We start from the raw sequence: 18,040 nt of genomic DNA, 5'->3' as shown, positions 1-18,040 counted from the left end.
AGGTGGTGGTCACCCTGATGCCTTTGGCATTTGGGGAGAGACTGGAGAGGACTGGGGGAAACTGCTCCTGTTTCACCGCATGGTTCAGCAGTGGGGTGGACTTGCCATCTTGGTAGCCAGGTCAGCCCCAGGGATGCTTGTGCCAGGCAGCTGTGAATGTTGGCATGAGGGAGGCATTGGCCTCCGTTCTGGAGAACTCATGGCTTTCTGCCTGTGTCCCTAGCCTGGGGGCTTCCTCTCTTTGTCCCCAGAATAGGTTCAGAAACTTTCTGGAAGAAAATATCCAAATCCAGCTGTCTGGCTTTGAGTGGCAAAGCCACAGACTTGTTGGCCACAAGGAATGCAGCTGGGCAGCCTTCTGGAGCACACCATCAACTCCCCAAAGAGGCAAGCAAGGAGCCATCTCTCCCAATGGCCCCATCTATTACTGTAGGCGTTTGGACTGTGCAAACCACAGGAGAAGGGGTGAGGAGCTGGTTTCCTGAAATGTTTGCAACGTGTGGGCTGTGTCTCCACTCCAGTGCAAGCAGAATACAGCTTTTCCAGCAACCAAGAACAGCCCTGCCAGAACAGTTCAATCAGCAGAGTTTCCCATCACAGCAGATTGATGGGGTCGCACACCCCTATGTACCGATCACACGCACCCACCCAACATCTGCTCTTGGGTCAGAGGGGACAGAAGAAGAGAAGGGAGATACGGAGGTAGAGATCCTGTCTTCATCCTGACTTTCATCTACCCTGCTCTCTTCGTTTCCCCTCTCCCAGATCTTCATTATTTTGAAATGGTAAAGCTCGGAAGAGGGGGAAAATCCATGAGAATGGCCTCATCTCATGCATCTGCCAACAGTACGTCCCTGGTACCCCACAGTCACGGCCCTGCAGAGCTGCTCTCGCATAGCACACACACTCTCTGCTTCACCTGGCACAGTGCAGAGCTGCAATGAGACCTCTGGGCCATGCTCTCCACCCCTGCTGCTTTCGGGGGAGGTGAGATGACCACTCATGGCCAGGGGCTGCAGTATGGCACCAGAGGAGTGCTGATGGACCCAAGAGGCAGCCTCAGTGGAGGAGGCTCAAGATGTGTTTTGAGAAGATGTGTTTTTGAGAAGCTCAAGATGTGTTTTGAGAAGCCAACTCCTCTAGTTTGCACTAGAGGAGCACTGATGGACCCAAGAGGCAGCTTCAGTGGAGGAGGCTTAAGATGTGTTTTGAGAAGCCAACTGGACAGTCTGTCTACTGTAGTATCTGTGAGGAAGTGGTGCCTCCTCCACAGTCCTGTGCACAGTCTGTTCCCATGGATTTTTCTTATCTCATGAAGTCCCTGCTCTTGTAAGGCACTGAATGGGGCAGGACATTTTGCATTTGTCTCTCCTACTCTCTCCCAGAAATATGTGGAAATATTCAAGGTTTCTGATCCTCTCCCAAGAAGATCTTACACTTGTATGTCTAAGGCTGTGTTTTGGAAGACCAGAAAGGAGCAGGGCTTTGCAGCTGTGGAGCAGGAAAGGGTTTCAGCAGTGCACACTATTGTGTGCTTGGGGAGGCAAGGAGCACACAATGGCTCCATTACATCCGTTGCCTTATCGCTACTCAGGCAATCTTTGAAGCCTCCATATCTACCTTTGAGCTGAAATTTCTATCCTGTCACACTGTTCTCTATCATGCTTGAGCATATCAGTTCCTCCTCATCTCTTATTGCCATGGTGGTGCTTTCTTATCTTTCCAAGACCATCGGAGTCCCTGCACATGTCTGTGAACCTGCTGGAATGCAAGGTACCATGCATTTGCCTCCATCTTTTCAAGGGTTAATAGGGGTTTCAAGGGTTCTCTAGAAAACTAGAGCTTCCTAGGGTGGAGCATTCCCTGTCAGATCTCCTTTTCTAGGGAGTCATAACCCTGTGGGCAGTACACAAATCCCATCAGAACAGCACAAAAGTGGCTCTGCACTGCAGCCCCAGCAGGGAGCCTCATGCTGACTCATTCCATGTTTGGGAACAGCTACAGCAGCACCCAGATGTTGTGCTCCAACCACTACTACCCACAGCTCCGCAATAACTGAAACACAAAGCTCAAGGTCAGCTCTGGAGTATCTACAAGGGTGGGAACTGCAGAGATACACGAGACGTGCTTTCCTCTGTGATCACCAGAATATCATCGCGGTGTTTCTTTATCCCCAAATATTCCTGAGAGGTGCCCTTGCCAAGTGTGAGCCAGGCCTATCCCACGTAGTGAGCTGGAGCTCTTATCGGAGCTGACACTGCCTAAGATTTACTCTATCCTCCGTGGAAGGAAAGTCCAACCCCTCACATCTGAGTTAATGAAAGAGTTTGAGGAGACAATAGTTCCTGGCGCTGTGAGAGCTTGCATTAGTGAGCCAGGGTTACGGAGAGCTCTGATCAATAAATATGTTGCCACAGGATTTTGGAGCATCTATCATTTGTCAGGAAATGCATTTAGGCTAATACCTGCAGAGGGCATAAACCAGCTATAGGAATTAAAACCTGCCACATGCCAAATGGTAATGCACAATTTAATGATCACAGGATCTGATAAATAAGCAAAACTGTGAAATGAATAAATACACTCTGGCAATAACATCTGCAACCCAACCTGGCCACATTTAGAGCCTCGAGATTAACCTGCAAGGTGCTCCTAGGGGCTCATCTATTTGCAGTACATGAGCAGTGAAGGCAGTAGCTTGATGCCCTTTCCCAGGAATGCCCATAGGGCTTTCAGATCCAGATTTTTTTGTCCCCTCCAACACTGACACAAGTGAAGCTACCAGGCTTCATGTACAGGGAGGGCTGTGGCAAAGAGCAAGGCAGTGAACTTTTCTCCATGACTGTGTTGGTCAAAGTGAAACAGCGGGGGACTGAAACTGCAGCAAAGGGAACTTAGAAAAGAGGGATGATAATAAGATAAATCCTGACTGTAGAGCAGAGGGATTTCGTGAAAAGGCTGGATGCAGGGCAAACAAGGACAGACTTGGGAGAGCTGGTCCTCTCCTGCAGCAGAGGAAGGCCTGGAGGCCCCCGAAAGCTGAGCCCCCCAGCTCCTCTGCCTCCTCATCGGGTCCATCCCACACTCCCAGCACAACCAGCACAGCCCAGAGCTCCGGCTGCTATTTCCTCAGAGCAGAAGGACCAGGCACAAGGAGGCAGCTAGCACAGAGTGAGAAACAGCCTCGCAACAGAGCAGAAAGTCAGAGGTCGAGGAGCAGGAGAGGCCGGCTGGGGGGAGAATGTGTGTTCAAGATGCTGAGCACAGAGCGTTTGCGCCGCGAATGCTGTCGGCATCTGGACTATGTTTGCTTTAACGATGCACGGACCACGGCTCCGGTTGGGCAATGCCGTTTCGTAGTGTTTGAAACCCACCTGCTCACAGTCGGTGCTCCGGTTTTGCTCAAACACCTATCTACCAAGGGGATTGCTCAGCACGGAGAGGAGAAGATAAACAGCATGAAATTAAGAAAGGGAAATATTCAGGTCCATAGCAAGAAAAAAAGCTTCCTGACAAGAAGATTTATGAGACTCTGGAGAAGCTTTTCCCAAGGAAAGTCTGGGACTTGATTAGACAGTGGATCCAGACACAGACCGGGGAACACGCTTGCACTGCAGAAGAGTTGAGCTGGAGGGAACTGGGTGAGACACCCATTGCTGATTTTACTAATTTATTCCCGATCTGCTTTGTTATCTATTCATGCTCTCATACTACATCCATCATCAGACTGTCTCTAGTCCTTGCCAACTCAGAGGAAAGGCTCGATGGCCAGCACAGACTACGGGGATCATTAAACACCCCTGTCTGATTCAAGACTGGCTAAATCTCCTTCGCTGCTTCGGGCAGCTGGAGCACAGCAGTGCTGCTTCCTGGGCCAACGCGTGCCAGTGTGCACCACCTCACTTCAGGGCACCCAAGAGGTGCTGCAGCTTTCACTTGCTCTGACCTGAACCAGCTCCTGGGGCTCCACACTTCTCATCTGCAGCCATTCAGGTCCTGTCCTGCCAGACGCCCTGGGCACACCTAGAGCTGGACATGGTCATCACGTAAATCAGAGAGCTCCACTGAACTGTGGCCCAGGTTGAAACTGGATGGGTGAGGGTTGAGCCTCACTGGCACCAAGAAAATGCAGTCTTTTTTTTTTTTAAACCATCTCAGTATGGTTCGTTGGCTCACCATGCAGTGACAAGAGGACAGGTGATGAGGCAGAGTATGAATGGGGCAGCACTACATTTGGGGAACGGGCATCTTTATGAAAGAAGAGAAACCTGCTTTTCCTAAAGAGACCATGAAAGAGCTTATTCTGATAGAAAAATTTGGAAGGGACATCTTGAAAGCTACACATTACATGGGTTTTGTTCAGGCTTTATTAGCCAGTCTCACTCCTGTTCTTTGGTGATGCACTTCCCTTCCCTTGCACAGAGCATCACTCGCTTTGCAAGCGTCCATCCTTTTCAATGTCGTGTCCAGTTCACACAGCATCCTTTCTCTCCCTGATCTGATTATATGACAAGCATTTTGCTGTCTGATTAGCCCACCCACTACCTGCTGCAACCTCTGGGACAATCCTATTACAGAGCTGTGGGTGTTTAACAGCCTTCCAGCCTGACCTCCATCACTATATTGGTCTGCTCCAAGATCGTTCATCATCCCTACCCAGCCCTAGGGAACAGAGGAAGAGGAAGCAGGCCTTACCAAGTAACAACATCATCAGCATGACATCTGCACTTGGATTTCCATGTGAGCTTTGCATTTTCCCATCCAGCTGCTCCTAAAATTGTTTTTTGACTTCAGAGAGTATTGGGCTATGCCAAGGAGCAGGATCTCAATCTCATAGCCTCATCAGCATCATTCGCAGCTGGGAGACCTTCAAAGGTAACCACTGAGCTTTCCTCTCTGGCCAGTCCCTTTCCAGACCGTACAACCTACATGGTATAATTTTTGGAAAGTTCTTCTGACACCATATAATCAAGCAGCGACATGCAAGAGGGAGCGCTAATTCCTAGATCCTGCATCATGGCAGGTGAGGAATTAGGAAAGATTATAACCTAGTAGTGATCCAGACAGCAAAATTGCCCTCTGCCTCTCCAGGGCCCCTGTCATCACAGCCCTGGGAGATCTTCCCGAGCGTGTAACAGCAGAAGGGAGCTGGATCTGCAAATCCCATCATCCGGCACAGCCCCAAAGCACGAGTACCCACCACATGCTCTAAGCATGGGGCTGAGCATGTGCGTGCCAGAGCATGTGGAAGCGAAACGTGACAGCCTGGAGAGCTGCAGACAGCCCCTCACCAGAGACAAGAAGCACCCGCGGGGCCACGGCTGTCCCTGCAGAGCAGAGGACAGGCCTAGAGCAGACCCTGCTTCTGGGACAGCCCGCGGTGCACGGGAGCACCGTGGTCTCATGGAGCACCCTGCTGATGTGACCTCCATCCTGGAGGACCTCCTCCAGGTCCTCCATCCTGCAGAGGGGTATGTGCCCAGGTATATGTGTGGCTGCGTGCACACCCTTGTCACCAAACCACCTCAGCGTCCCCCTAGCAAAGGAATGAACAGTTCTAGAGATACTAACATGTCTTGCACAAATGCAGAACAGATGTTCCAGCAGTAACCCATAAAAATACATAATTAAGGAAAAGATAGAGAAACAGAGGAATTCTGTTCCTTTTTACTTTTATTTATTTATTTTTTTCTTTCCCTGGAAAGTGCTGTCGTGGGCCTGAACATCGGGCCAATGGCTCCCTGCAATGTCTCAGCATGGGATGGGGGAAAGATCCAGGATGCACCAACCCCCTTTTGGGTTGAGCTATCCAAAAGCTGGACTCTTTTATTCGACATCTGCTGAAGGGGAAGCCAATCCAGGGAAAGGAGAAACACTGCTGTTTTACCATCTTGCAATAATTCATGATAATCTAGGGGAAAAAAAATACAAAATAACCCCTAAACCCGAAGGAGCGGGGGAAGAGAGAACAACTTGCAAGAAGAAAAAGATTCAGCCATTCCTGAACATGGTGTGGTGGTGCAGCCAAACCAAACAGTAATGATTCATTGACCTGTCTTCACCCTTCGTTTTTGCTATAATGAGCAAAGAAACCACAGAAATGCAGAGCCGAAGGCTCCCTCTGCTCTCAAGAAATAGGGAGGAGAACATACAGGCTGCTGTTACCACTCAGGGTGTTTTGTTGCAGCTCGACTCCCAAATGTCTCTGTTCAGTCCCACCACCAGTCTCCTTGCCCGTCTCATCTCAACGCATGTATCATCCTCATCCTGATGACCCAGGCTTTTTTCCTTACACCATAGACAACACTAGAGGGCTGAGAACAGGTCCCACAGCCAAGACTTTGCTCCTGCACTTGGCAGGTCTAGCAGAAAAAGGAATATGTGTGCTCCCAAGCCAGCCCAGTTTGCAGCTCAGCCTAATGCCACCGAAGTCAGCGGTGGTGCTATCTCCGTGCCAGGATATAACAGTGTTGGCTTGGGAACAGATGCATGAATAGAACTCCATTCCTGCATGGACCACTGGGCAACACCATGTAACAGAAGCCCAGATAGATGTGGATGAGAATGCCTGGAGAAGGGAAGCTCCTGAAGACCACGGCTAGGCTGGTTGGTGACATTAAGTCCATAGCCATGGATGGACTTGCCTTCTGCTTATAGCTGAAGCTCAAAGCTTCAAAAGCTCAAAATGCTTCTTTCCCCATCCCCAAGGTTTGGGAAGCCTCGGCAGAGCTGGGAAAGGGGCTATGTTCTTTCTTCCTGAACTGCAGTAGGTGAGCAGAGGGTATGGCAGAGCACAGCCTGAAGAGCAGGACCGATTCCTCTGCCAGTCCTTCCTCCAGCAGAGCTGTAAGACAACCGGCTCTTAACAAAGCAGAGCTTCACTCTGATGAGCCAGCGACTGCTCATGCATCCAGGCTGGTTTGGATGCTGAGCCCTGAGTGAAGCCCTGTTTCTAAGGGTGTCCAGAAGAAGGTGCCTGAGGAATGTGGCTGCCATCTGAGCATGTTATCAAGGCAAGTTTAACCTGAGCCCACCTCCCTGCTCTGAATATTTGTATAATATATTCCCTGCAAAGAAGCAGAGAGCAGGCTGTGCTGCCCAGTCATTCAGAAGCCTGGGCCAGGTGTTGAACGTGTCTGGCGAGGACTAGGTCTGCCAACTGGCTAACAATGATCTCTCCTGTTCAAAGCGGTGCTTCAGCCACTGCTGCCACTCAGCAATAGGAAAAAAGGAATTAAATCAGATCCGGCAATTCAATAACACTTTGTCTTGGACTTCTTCAAAAGAGTGGCAGGGACCAGAGGGAACGGTAAGAGAAGCAGGAGAACTGAAATGGGATATTCCTCTCAGTTATATTTCATTTTCATGCTGTCTCTGCAGGTTCTTGCTTGAGCTGGGAAGAAAAGAGACAAATTGTTGAAGGCAAGCTGTTTTGTGAACGCTCCCGTTCCCATTTTGTGGCCCCTAGCGGTTCCTACCAAACTGCCCCGAAGCCTCCTAGTGACAAGTGTGACATTTGCCGAGGTCATGCACCTCCTCTGGGTGGAAATACAACTGTTTGTTCAGCTTCCCAGGTGGCTGGTTATCTTATTAGGTTTGTAAGAACGTTTAACAGGTTGCTTAGCTGCCTGCCCTTGAAATAACTCAGGCAGTGTCATCCAAAAGTACCATCAGCATCACGTTGGGCTTGAGCTAATTAGCTCCATCTCCCAGCAGGGTGAGCTGGCTCAAGTCCGGTGCCGCATTGACCCAGCCGCAGGGCTTCCTCCACACACAACTCTGCATTTACCTGCTTTAAGGCTTGGGCAGACATTAACTGAGCAGCCTCTGATCTCTTCCCTTCCTAATTCCCTCTCCATCCCCAAATAAAGAGATAACAAAACAACCAGATGGTAGACAGCGCAAACCAAGACCCAGCACATGGAGGTTAAAACACGCAAGTGAAGGTTCAAAAGATGCCAAGTTTTCAAGGGCCCTCTTGAGGACTCTTGAGCATCTCCTTTCCAGGACCAAAGTGATGCCCCCAAGAGTGCCTCGGGGCCAGGACAGAACTCACAACTTCCCTGCCCTTCCAGCTCTGTCCCACAGACTCAGACCTGTTTGGCTCCATGTCAAATAAAGGACAGGATGGTACAGGGTCTTGCCAAGCTGGCACAGGGGTCTAAGAGGATGCCCAAACCCAGGGACAAGCTCAGCTCTCTGCCTTCCCTTCCTGCTGGGGCAAAGCCCATGGGCAGCCCTGGCAGGGCCATTGCAGCACCTGGGTATTGGGGGCAGTCCAGAGCTGAGGCAAACACATCTCATGGGGGCAGTCACCCCATGGAGCAATGAATGCCACTAGCATAAACTGCACGTAATTGCACCCTTGTTAACACGTTCTAGCTCATTGCATCACCCATGTAGTTCACAACCATTTAACAAGGCAGTTGATGACAAATTAGCCAGACATCAATAGGAAGGGAAAGTGGTCATCGTGCTCACCCTGCTGATTGGTGGCTAATTATTTCGTTGTGTCTCCCATGGATTAACTCTAAACTAATCCTTTCTCGTATCCTGCAACTATCATTTAAATATTAGGAATGATCCAGGCAGCAAATGTATTTTTCCTTTGCTATTCATGCCTCTGAACATCCTCTCTGAGTTACAATTGCAATATGAAGGTCCTTGCATTCCCATCTTTGTCAATGGCAGTAGGAGCGCAGAAAGGAACTCAGCTACTCAGCATCTCCAAGCAAGCGTCCAAGATCATGCTTGGTTTGGTCTCCAAAGAAGCCATGAGGACAGACAACATGCGGAAAACATCACTGCAGAGCAAGCCAGCACTGGCCTACAGAGCATCCTGGTAAATCCAACATGTAGCACATCAGGCTGAGGAGACAACTCCCGGCATAACTTTCTGCTTTTGGGAGACAACTCAAGGAGAAGAAGAGACACAAGCATGGGCTGATGGAGTGGAGAACTGCAAAGCTACTCATTGAGAGGACATTCAGGCTCTTGTACAAGCAGAGGTCAATAGCAAGAAAAACAAAAGAAAATCTGTTGTGTGTTTCCTCCACAACTTAGCCCTTTTTTGCAGTCTGGAGAGCCATTTCTCCCACACGTGACTATGTAAGATATCTTATAGATCTTATAGATCCAGTTGGATACATCCTCCTTCTGACAGACCAGGATTAGCAAGGCAGGCAGTATGTTCATTGTGCTCCTTTTTGATGCAGAAATAGCCGATCATTCTGGCTGTTCACTAACAAAGGAGAGTGTGACACCTCTCTTGATGAAGAAGTGATGGGAGATGATGAGGACAACACACCTGCTGATTTCCAGCTTGAAGGACACCTCCAGCATCCCTTCCAGATCCTGGAGCTATATGAAACCAAATTGGCAGGCATTTCCCTGTGGGTTGCGGAGATGAGATGTTTGGCACCAGAGAGAATTTCACACAGAGCAGCTGGTCCCTAAGCCCATGGAATTTACCGTCTCCTCCACACTGGTGCTACCCAAGAATCACCAGTAATGTGACCATCATGTACATGCAGGGCCAGCTAAGGTCTATTCCTCCAGTGTCTGCTTGAGAAAAGGAGAAGAACATTGCAACAAAGATGCTCATTAAAAATGATCTAAATGAGATGAAGCGTCAATGAGATGAAATGTGTGCAGTCTGCACGGGGACTGTTTAAAGATGCCCTTTGAGACACTCGGCACAGACACATTACAGCTGTCAGGAAACGATATTTGGGAGGCCAGCATGATTAAACTGCAGGGCAAGGATGGGGAGGCACAAAGCCGCAAAGACAATCTTCACAAGTTGAAGGCATGTCCAAATGAGGAATTCAAGATCATAGGCTTGGTCAGAGTAAGTATAAAAACACAGTAAGGGAGTCAGAAAATAATTTGAAAATCATTTTCCCAAAGGCATAGAAATAAATGGCTCCTCTTTCAGCCACATGAGCAACAGGAGTCTGCAAGACCAAGTGATGATTAGAGGAAGGTAAGGCCATGGTAGGACCATTCAGAGGATCGCCTTCATCCAAGAACACTGCAAGCAGGTTTGGAAAGTTTTCCATCCTAGAAGCTTTCTTTAGGACTCATTTAAATGAACCTGAAGAAATGCAACAAAATGGGCATTAAAGACACTGAAGTAACAGCTAAAGAGCAGAGAAGGATTTCTTTCCCTAGTTAGAAACAGATAAAGAGGTCAGGACACAGAGCTGGTTTCTTGAGGGAGGAGCAGAGCTCTGCAAAGCCGGTATGGGAGAACACTGGGTGTTTCATCTGTTCATAAACGAACCAGCGAAGGAGGCGGACCATGAAGTGACAATATCTGCTAATATTACATGTTCCGGGTGATCAAAAAGGGAGTTGATTTTGAAATCTCCCAGAGGATCTTGCAAAACTGCTCAGCAATGACAAGACAGATGAAACACACTCGATGAATGCAATGAAAATAAACTGACCTGGGCACTATCTGGCTCATGAACTGGATGCTGCTGCTCACCAAAACGCTCTTAGACTGCAGCAGGGAGTAGCATGGAAAAGGTGGCAGTTATTAGAAAAAGCAGCAAACACCACAGCCACGGTGTAAATCCAGATACCTTGAACAGAGAGATGATCCAAGGCCTGCGGTGTCTTCTGTTTCAGGAAAGACTGAGTAGGCTGAGACTCCAAAGCCTGGAAAAGAGATCACATGGGGCCAGGGTGGGGTATATCTCCAAATAGAAAGCATGGGAGGAGTAAATCTGGTCTTCACTGGCTCTTAATACAACAAGGAGAGGTCACCGAGCGGGCTTGTAAGGTGGCATGACCAGAAATGTTACTTGGTGCTGGTTTAGCCGTGAAACTTTCTGCTACAGGATTTTGTGACTAGGTTCAGAAAATGAACAGATGAACTTCATGGGGGAAAAAAAAAGAAAACTCCATCAAAAGGCAAAAGGTAGCAGACAGGAAATGAAGCAGAGAGTTCACACTCTCTGAGATGCAAATTATTCAACTTGCTACAGATCCAGACCAATGCTCCAGTTAGCCCAAAGGCTGTGTCAGGCTGGGCTGTTTTTGGTAGGGGAAAAGCTTTCGAGACAAGTGCTCTCGGCTGCTGGGGGAGTTTAGATACAGGTCTTCTCTCTTCTCCTCGATGGCTCTCTGGTTCCTCTTGGCTCTGATACGTCCAAAACGAGCCCTGCTGCATGCAGGAAGAGCTCAGCTCCAAAGGAGCTGCTTGGGTAGGATGGCAAGAGGTCTGTTGGTGGCTGTAAGGACAACCAGGTGCTTTGGCAATGCTTCCCAGTGCCCAGTAGCCTCCTCTGAGGATATCTATTCCAGCCAAGCCATTGCTCCCTGCCTGTCCATGCATCACCCAGCACATAGTAATTGCACCAGGCTGCAAACTCCTGGCAAATGCCCTAGTTTCCTCCTGTCTTGCTCAGTGAGGTGGGAAATCCTCCCAGCTCGGGAGCTAATGAGCTCGCTGTGACAAGCCGAAGCAGAAGAGCTGTCCGGCACGGCCAGCCCGAGTGCTCTATTAAAATGAGTTATAGCGTGGCTGCTCTCAGCCTCAAAGCCGGGCAGCTCGCAGCAGCGCTGCTGGGGATGTCTGCAGAGAAATCCGTGCCAATTTTGCCCGCGCAACAGTGCCTGGATCAAAGGAGCCCGCGAAGGAAATTAAATGCAGTATGAGTAGGTTCTCTGTGCTTGCCATTATAAATGCACACCGCAAATGTTAGCTTTTAGGCTTAAATTTCATATCCTGAGTGAGCTATTATTTCAGCACAGCCAAGCAGCCAGGTTACATTCTTGCTTTTGAACTTGGATGGCTAAAGAGAATCTGACAAGTTGGATGCCTGTGATCCAGCGCTACGCCTTCTTCTGAGCCTCGTCAGCCACGGTCCCTGTACCTGAGCCACGATGTGGAGCAGCAAGGGGTCCAGGTATTGAGCGCAAAACCTTCGCTGAAAAACACCTGGCATCTTCATAGAATTGTTCTTACTTCAATACGGTGTCTTTGGCATTGGAAGGCCATGGAGCACCATATGCAGCGTGAGCAGGCACAGGGCCAAAGAGGAGGTGCATCTCTCCCAAATTAGGGTTCTGTTCACCTGGATTAGAGGCTAATTAGTTTCAATTGTATGGCTGAAACTCAGCAGTTCCCACCACGATGATGCTTCTCTAAGAGGCAGGGTGCTGGACACAACATATTCGGATGCTGCTTTGTGGAGGGCAGTGACAAGTTGGTGATTCTCCCCAAGGGGACCTGTTTTCCTCAGGAAATCCATGACACAGGCTGCCATGGACCTCTGGATGACCAGGGAGGATACTGGAAAGCAATGTCTCATCAGAAACCAAGCCAAAGCCGCACACGGAGGCTGCAGCAGCGCTAGAGCAGCCTTTTTGTCCGATTAGCAAGGTGCCCACAACCCCGTTTCAAGGGCAATTGGGCAGGAACTGGGAAGGAGCAATATCCCAGAGCAGCAGAGCCATGGGCGGGCTGCAAATGCATCCGTTTCTAATCTCATTAACAGCAAGGTGTCACCGAAAGGGACAGAGCTCTTCCTGTAGCCATCGGGGACGCGCTCTGCCCTCCGCCGGGCTGCAGGACGGGGAGCACTTCGCTGTGCACAACCGTGAGCAAGAGCAGGATCCAACCTCCAGACCGTTTAATATCAAAAAGAAACATCTGTTTCTTTGGTTTTTTTTCTGAAAATAAGCTTCAGACAAAGCCTGAGCAACTTCTCAAAGATTTTGTTCCCTGCCCTGTTTTTTCAAATGGTAATTTCAGGTTGCCAAAATGGAGTAGCACAAGTTCCTGACTGCATGAACTGTCTCCACGGAGAGCAAAGAGCTGATGCCCAGGAATGCAGGGTGCTTCTCCATGTCTTCCCTCACCTACTGATGCCACATCACTGCCCTGGGCCTCAGTTTCTCCATATGGTAAACGATGCTCATGTGTGACAAGTCATAGTCTGCCCAGAAGGTGCCTTAACAGCAGCTTTCTGTGGTCCTGCAATTCTTCATGGAGATTTTACCAGGCAGGCTTCCTCTTGGCACTTTCTGAACTGCAGAAATAACCCCAGTCTCATCCCGTGGCAGGGAGATTTTGCCTTCCCCTGCCCTCCAGGACAGAAGGCCAATTTTAGCAGAGGTCTGGCTCATTGGGGACCACAAGATAGGACAGATGAGGAGCTCATTTGGGCCACCCCATCATGCAGTGATTGGGAGCAGCCCTTCCTGCCATGTCCCTGTCCCCTGGGGACAGCTCGTGGGAGTCACCTACCCACTGCTGCCAAAACCGAGCACCAGAAGCACCGTGGCTCATTAGCACCACCTTTTTGGGCTGGTTTTCCATGGGCTATTTTCATTCGTGCTATGATCCCAGTTACACTTGGGCTTTGATGTTCTGACTGAAGCAATGAGAAATAGAGAGCAAAGAAAGTGAATTGGAATCCAGAGCATTTCTGTATATTAAAAGTAGAAAAATTAGAGGAGAAAAAAAAAAATAGAGCAAAATCCTAAGGACATAGCCCTCCACAAAGGAAGCAAAGCAATCAGAGCCAAAGCTGTCAGCTTTGCCAGTTCCTGTTTGTTTGCACATCTAATTCAATATCCCTCCCGTCCAAAGTAACAATTCCTAAGTCTCCCGTTGTGCTCCCAGTGGAGGTGTTTTCCATGCTGGAAACAAATCTATTTTGACATTCCTGACGCTGTTTTACCCAAATTTACCCAAAGGAGCTCGTGCTCCTTTGTCCCGCAGGTGCCTCCAAGGTCTCCTTTCCTGTCCACCCTCAAGGGCTTGAGGGGAAAATCGTCCCTAGCCTGGGCTCATTTGGCAGCAGAGCCCCAGAGCGAGTGTTGCCCGGTAGGGAAGTGGCTTGTGGCCAGACTCCAGCCACGGCAACATCTGTTCAAATGTCCTTTCCCTCCAGCTCCTGCAAACTCCACAGGAAAAAACTGCCTTGTTCCTCCCAGGGTCTTGTCACCAGGTGAAAACTGTGAAAGGAGAAGGAAAAAAGCTTTGCAATGAGAGTCTTCGTTGAATATGATAAAGGGGTGGTGCACATGTCTCCAGAGCCATCTTCGCACCCAAGCTCTGGACAACCTTGTCTTCCAACAGGTCTTATCAACACCTCTGGGAGTAGGAGAGAAGCAACAAGGTCCCATTGCAACCCTGGGGAGCAGCGGAGGCTCAGCCAGGGCCAGGAAGCTGAGGTGCAAACACAGGGATGGGAGGTACTCTACAACAGGCTGGCCCTGCAAGCTTCCACCTCAGCAACGTTCCGGTGGAGAACCTGACAGATAATTATGGGATCTCTCCATGTGAGGGTTTCCAATTGTACTAGAAACTCTCTGGAGTTATCTTCCGCAGTATCCAGTCCAGCCTGTGTGACAAGATGCCACTGGTGCAGCATTACAAAATGCCCCTGCTGCAGAAGTGACTTTTGCCCCACAGGTACCTATGGTCCCACACAGACCCTCCAGATGGTTGTCTTTTGCAGAACCAAGCCTCCTCTCCCAGTGCCTTTCACTAATCCCATTGCTAACCCAGAGCCAAGCTGGGTCCTTGTTGCATGTCCCAACATCACCAGAGCAATGAGGTTTTGACCCAGTCCCCACAGACAGAGTTTGGAGATAATTTGCTTCCACCAAGGTGACTGGTGTGGGATCAGCCCTGTGGGCTGGGGAGCTGCAGAAACCCACCTGAACCCTGTCCATTTGCTTGAAAATTGCGCTCCTCCAGATGGATTGCTGAGGATGAGGGGCAAACAGAGAAGTCAGTTTAATATCATTTTTTCCCTTTATTATCTCTCAGCTTCTCCCCAGCAATTTGCTCTAACTTCTATAAAACTCCTCGCCAAACAAGCCGCTGCCCAAATAGAGCTCTGTGTCCACAGCACTCTATTTATAACCGAGATCCCATTTAACAGATAAGCCCGGGGAATTTAAGCAGGATTTAAGCTAAGCGGTTATCTGTGACCAGCGGACACAGTGTGCATCGCATTCGCTTTACCAGGAGCTTGGAAGATGAAGAGACAGGAGAGCAAAGAGCCTCTGGAGCGGATGGCCAGAAATGTGAGCGATGCCACTGCCACCAGCCAGCGGGACTGAAGCGGGTAAGGGGGTGCCCCAAAAACGGGAAACCCCAAGACTTGGAGGCTTTCTCCAGCCAAAGGATGTGGCTCCCAGAGACTTCAGGAGCTGCCGAAGGACAGAGAGCAAACCGCCCTCCCTGGGGAAGGATCCTCCTCAAACCCTCCAGATTCACCTTGCTGACACAGGCAGGTATCTGCTCACTAGGGCTTCTCTCCTCCTCCTGGACAGATACTACAGTCTAAGAAGATGCTCTTAACAGGGCTGTGAAATCTGCTGTAAAGTTTACAGCCTTACATCAATATAATGCCCTGCAAAGTTTTATAACAAGGACAAATAAAAACATCTCCCATTAGCCTCTGGCATTAGGAAGAGTGTTTCTGATAGCCAGAAGCTGCAATGAAATGGGGAAAGAATATTAATACACATATGTATAAAGCTACGCACATATACACGCCCATATATATCTATACCTATATTAAATTGGATTTGTTCAGAAATTCTGCAGTGTTCAGAGCATTTTATTTCCATGCTGCAGGAGAGATTGGCTGCGGATCCAAAGGCACTTCTCTGCTATTACACCATGTCAATTTTTCATCGTCTCTGAGGCCCTTGTCATGGAAAATGGATAACTTTAAACAAGGAATTGATCCAAGGTCAGAGTTAAACACCTGGACGTAAATGCAGCTCACAGGGAGTGAAAGGCAGAGAAGCAGCAGCCCACGCAAAGCACCGGCGGCAGAGCCGGTCCTCCGGGTGCTGAATCTGGGGGTTGCTGAATCTGGGGGTTGCTCTGGCTTCTGGGGATGGCTTCAGCTTCTCCCAGAGAGCTGGGGAGTCCCGGATTAAATCCCGGGTGGGTGTTTCTGCACGGAGGGGAGTCCCACAGCCAGGCTCCCTCTTGCCACATCCCTGCCCTTCCCTGTCTCTATCCGTGCTCCCCAATGAGAGGTCAGCCAAGACCAGGGGACACTGCAGTGCATCCCGGTGGGCAGATGTCCTGCAAAGCCACATTTTGACTGAAGCTCAAGCCAAATTGCCCAGGGAAGTCCCCCAAGCTGGTACCAGCCAGCATTTGGTAGAAGAGCCAAAGGTCCCATGGACAAGGGCAGCCAGGAGCATCCATAGTCTCTCTGGGCACAAGGGTCCATCCAAGAGCATTATATGGGCCATGGCACCCCCAAACTGGTCCCCACAACAACAAGTCCCCCAGCCAGGGCTTGCAGACCCCCAGCATCCCACCTGGAGCATCCACCTACCTGCTGTCTCTGTGCCCTCTTCCCCAGACACCCTTCCCTCAGCTTGTGCCTTCAAAACAGGTATTATTATCGCTAAATATTTTTTTTTCTTTTCCATCCTATTGTAAGCGTTGAAAGATGTGAGAGGAAAGGTATTAAACGCAATCAGAGCCTGCAAAGGCTGCGCGAGCTCGGCTCGCGGGAGCGATAAGCGGCTTCACCGCGTCCCCTCCAGACAATTGCCGTGTCTGGAAGTGATGCAGAGCGCGGAGCAGGGAAGCTCATCCCGACAGGTACCCACCGTGCCTGCCTCCAGCTCGGGAGACGTTCGTGTGGGGTCTTGCAAAGACCTTGGCCGCTCTCCTCCCTCAGCAGCCTCCTGAGAGCGCCGGGATGTCCCAAATGGGGCGCCTGCCCTCAGCCCCTGTCCCTGCTCCAGGTCCCTCGAGAGAAAGACGTTTTTGTCAGAAAAAAAACGATGCTTTGTCAAACCGCTTCCTGAGAAAAGGTCACTTCAGAGGAACATCTCTTTCCAAAAACCTTGAGGGAAAGAAAAAAATGAATATGCAATGCTTTAACTATCCTGTTTCAACAGCTTTAAATGAAAAATAAATCGTTTTTTTTTTTTTTCCTCTCCCCACGGGTGCCAAATGACTTTTCATTTGGAAATGGAAGATCGTTATCATCTTCAAAAACAAAACCAAACAGAAAAGGGTGAAATCAAGAGAAAATATCTGGAAAACGTTAAAGTGGACGAGCTTGCTTGCGAGCGGGAGCTGGGCATTACTCCACCACTTTCCCAAGCGCCCCTCTTATCCCATTGCGGGGCAGGATGACATTCCCAAATCTTGACAAGGTTCCTGGGATAGTGGAGCTCTTTCCCACGCTCTCCATCCTGGACCAGGACTTGCACCGCCAAGGAGAAGGACATGGCCAAGTATCTTTCAAACCTTGCGTTTGACCTCACTGCTCTCTGGCGAAAACATGGCTTGAAATTCTCTTCTGCTCGCTGATTTTGGGGAGGGGGATGTGGAAAAAGCTGGAGAAAACCCGCATCACCTTGCACTGGAGCCGGGGTGATGTGTGGGGCTGTCACGTCATCCTACGGCCAGGACAGAGGCCCCACAGCTCATCACATGCCAATGGCTTGTGATGAGCATCCCCGGGCTCAGCCCCCAGGTGCCATCCTCAGGCAGGAATGCAGGACGGTGCTGAAAAAAGGAGGGCTTTGAGGGGAGCGTGCACATCTTCCTGATTCATCTTTTGCCAGGAAAACCGGGATGGAATGGATGAAGGGGCTCCTGGGCGGGGGGAAACGGTGGAAAAATCTCTTGGCTGGGCTCTCCCTGCCTTTCTTCTCTTGGGCAACCTGCTGAGATGGGATGTTCCCCACCAGGCACGCCAGCACATCAGAGAGAGCAGGAAAAGAATCGCGACCACCGCAGCCCCACATCCCAGCGGGAAGCCGGAGCAGCGCAGGGCGAAAGGCGATATTCCTCTATTCCCGGTGTTCCCAGCCGCTTGGCAAAGAGGAGCTCTGGGAGACGTGGAGCAAGCCTCCCTCCTGGCAGGAGGTGATGGTCCCCGGTGGCCCTGGTGGCCCCAGCTCCCCGCTCCCCGGGGCCTCTGCCAAGCCGGCGCTGAGCAAATAGCTTAATTAAATGTCTTTATTCCACGGGCTCCCTCTGCGTGTTTGTGTGTTTGTGGATTAGCAGTTAATACAGTAAGAG

The sequence above is a fragment of the Nothoprocta perdicaria genome, unplaced genomic scaffold (assembly GCF_003342845.1).
Source record: "Nothoprocta perdicaria isolate Ctin4 unplaced genomic scaffold, notPer1 scaffold_10, whole genome shotgun sequence".
Classification (NCBI taxonomy): domain Eukaryota; kingdom Metazoa; phylum Chordata; class Aves; order Tinamiformes; family Tinamidae; genus Nothoprocta; species Nothoprocta perdicaria.
The sequence above is the reverse complement of the archived record's forward strand: the minus strand, read 5'-3'. Positions refer to the sequence as shown.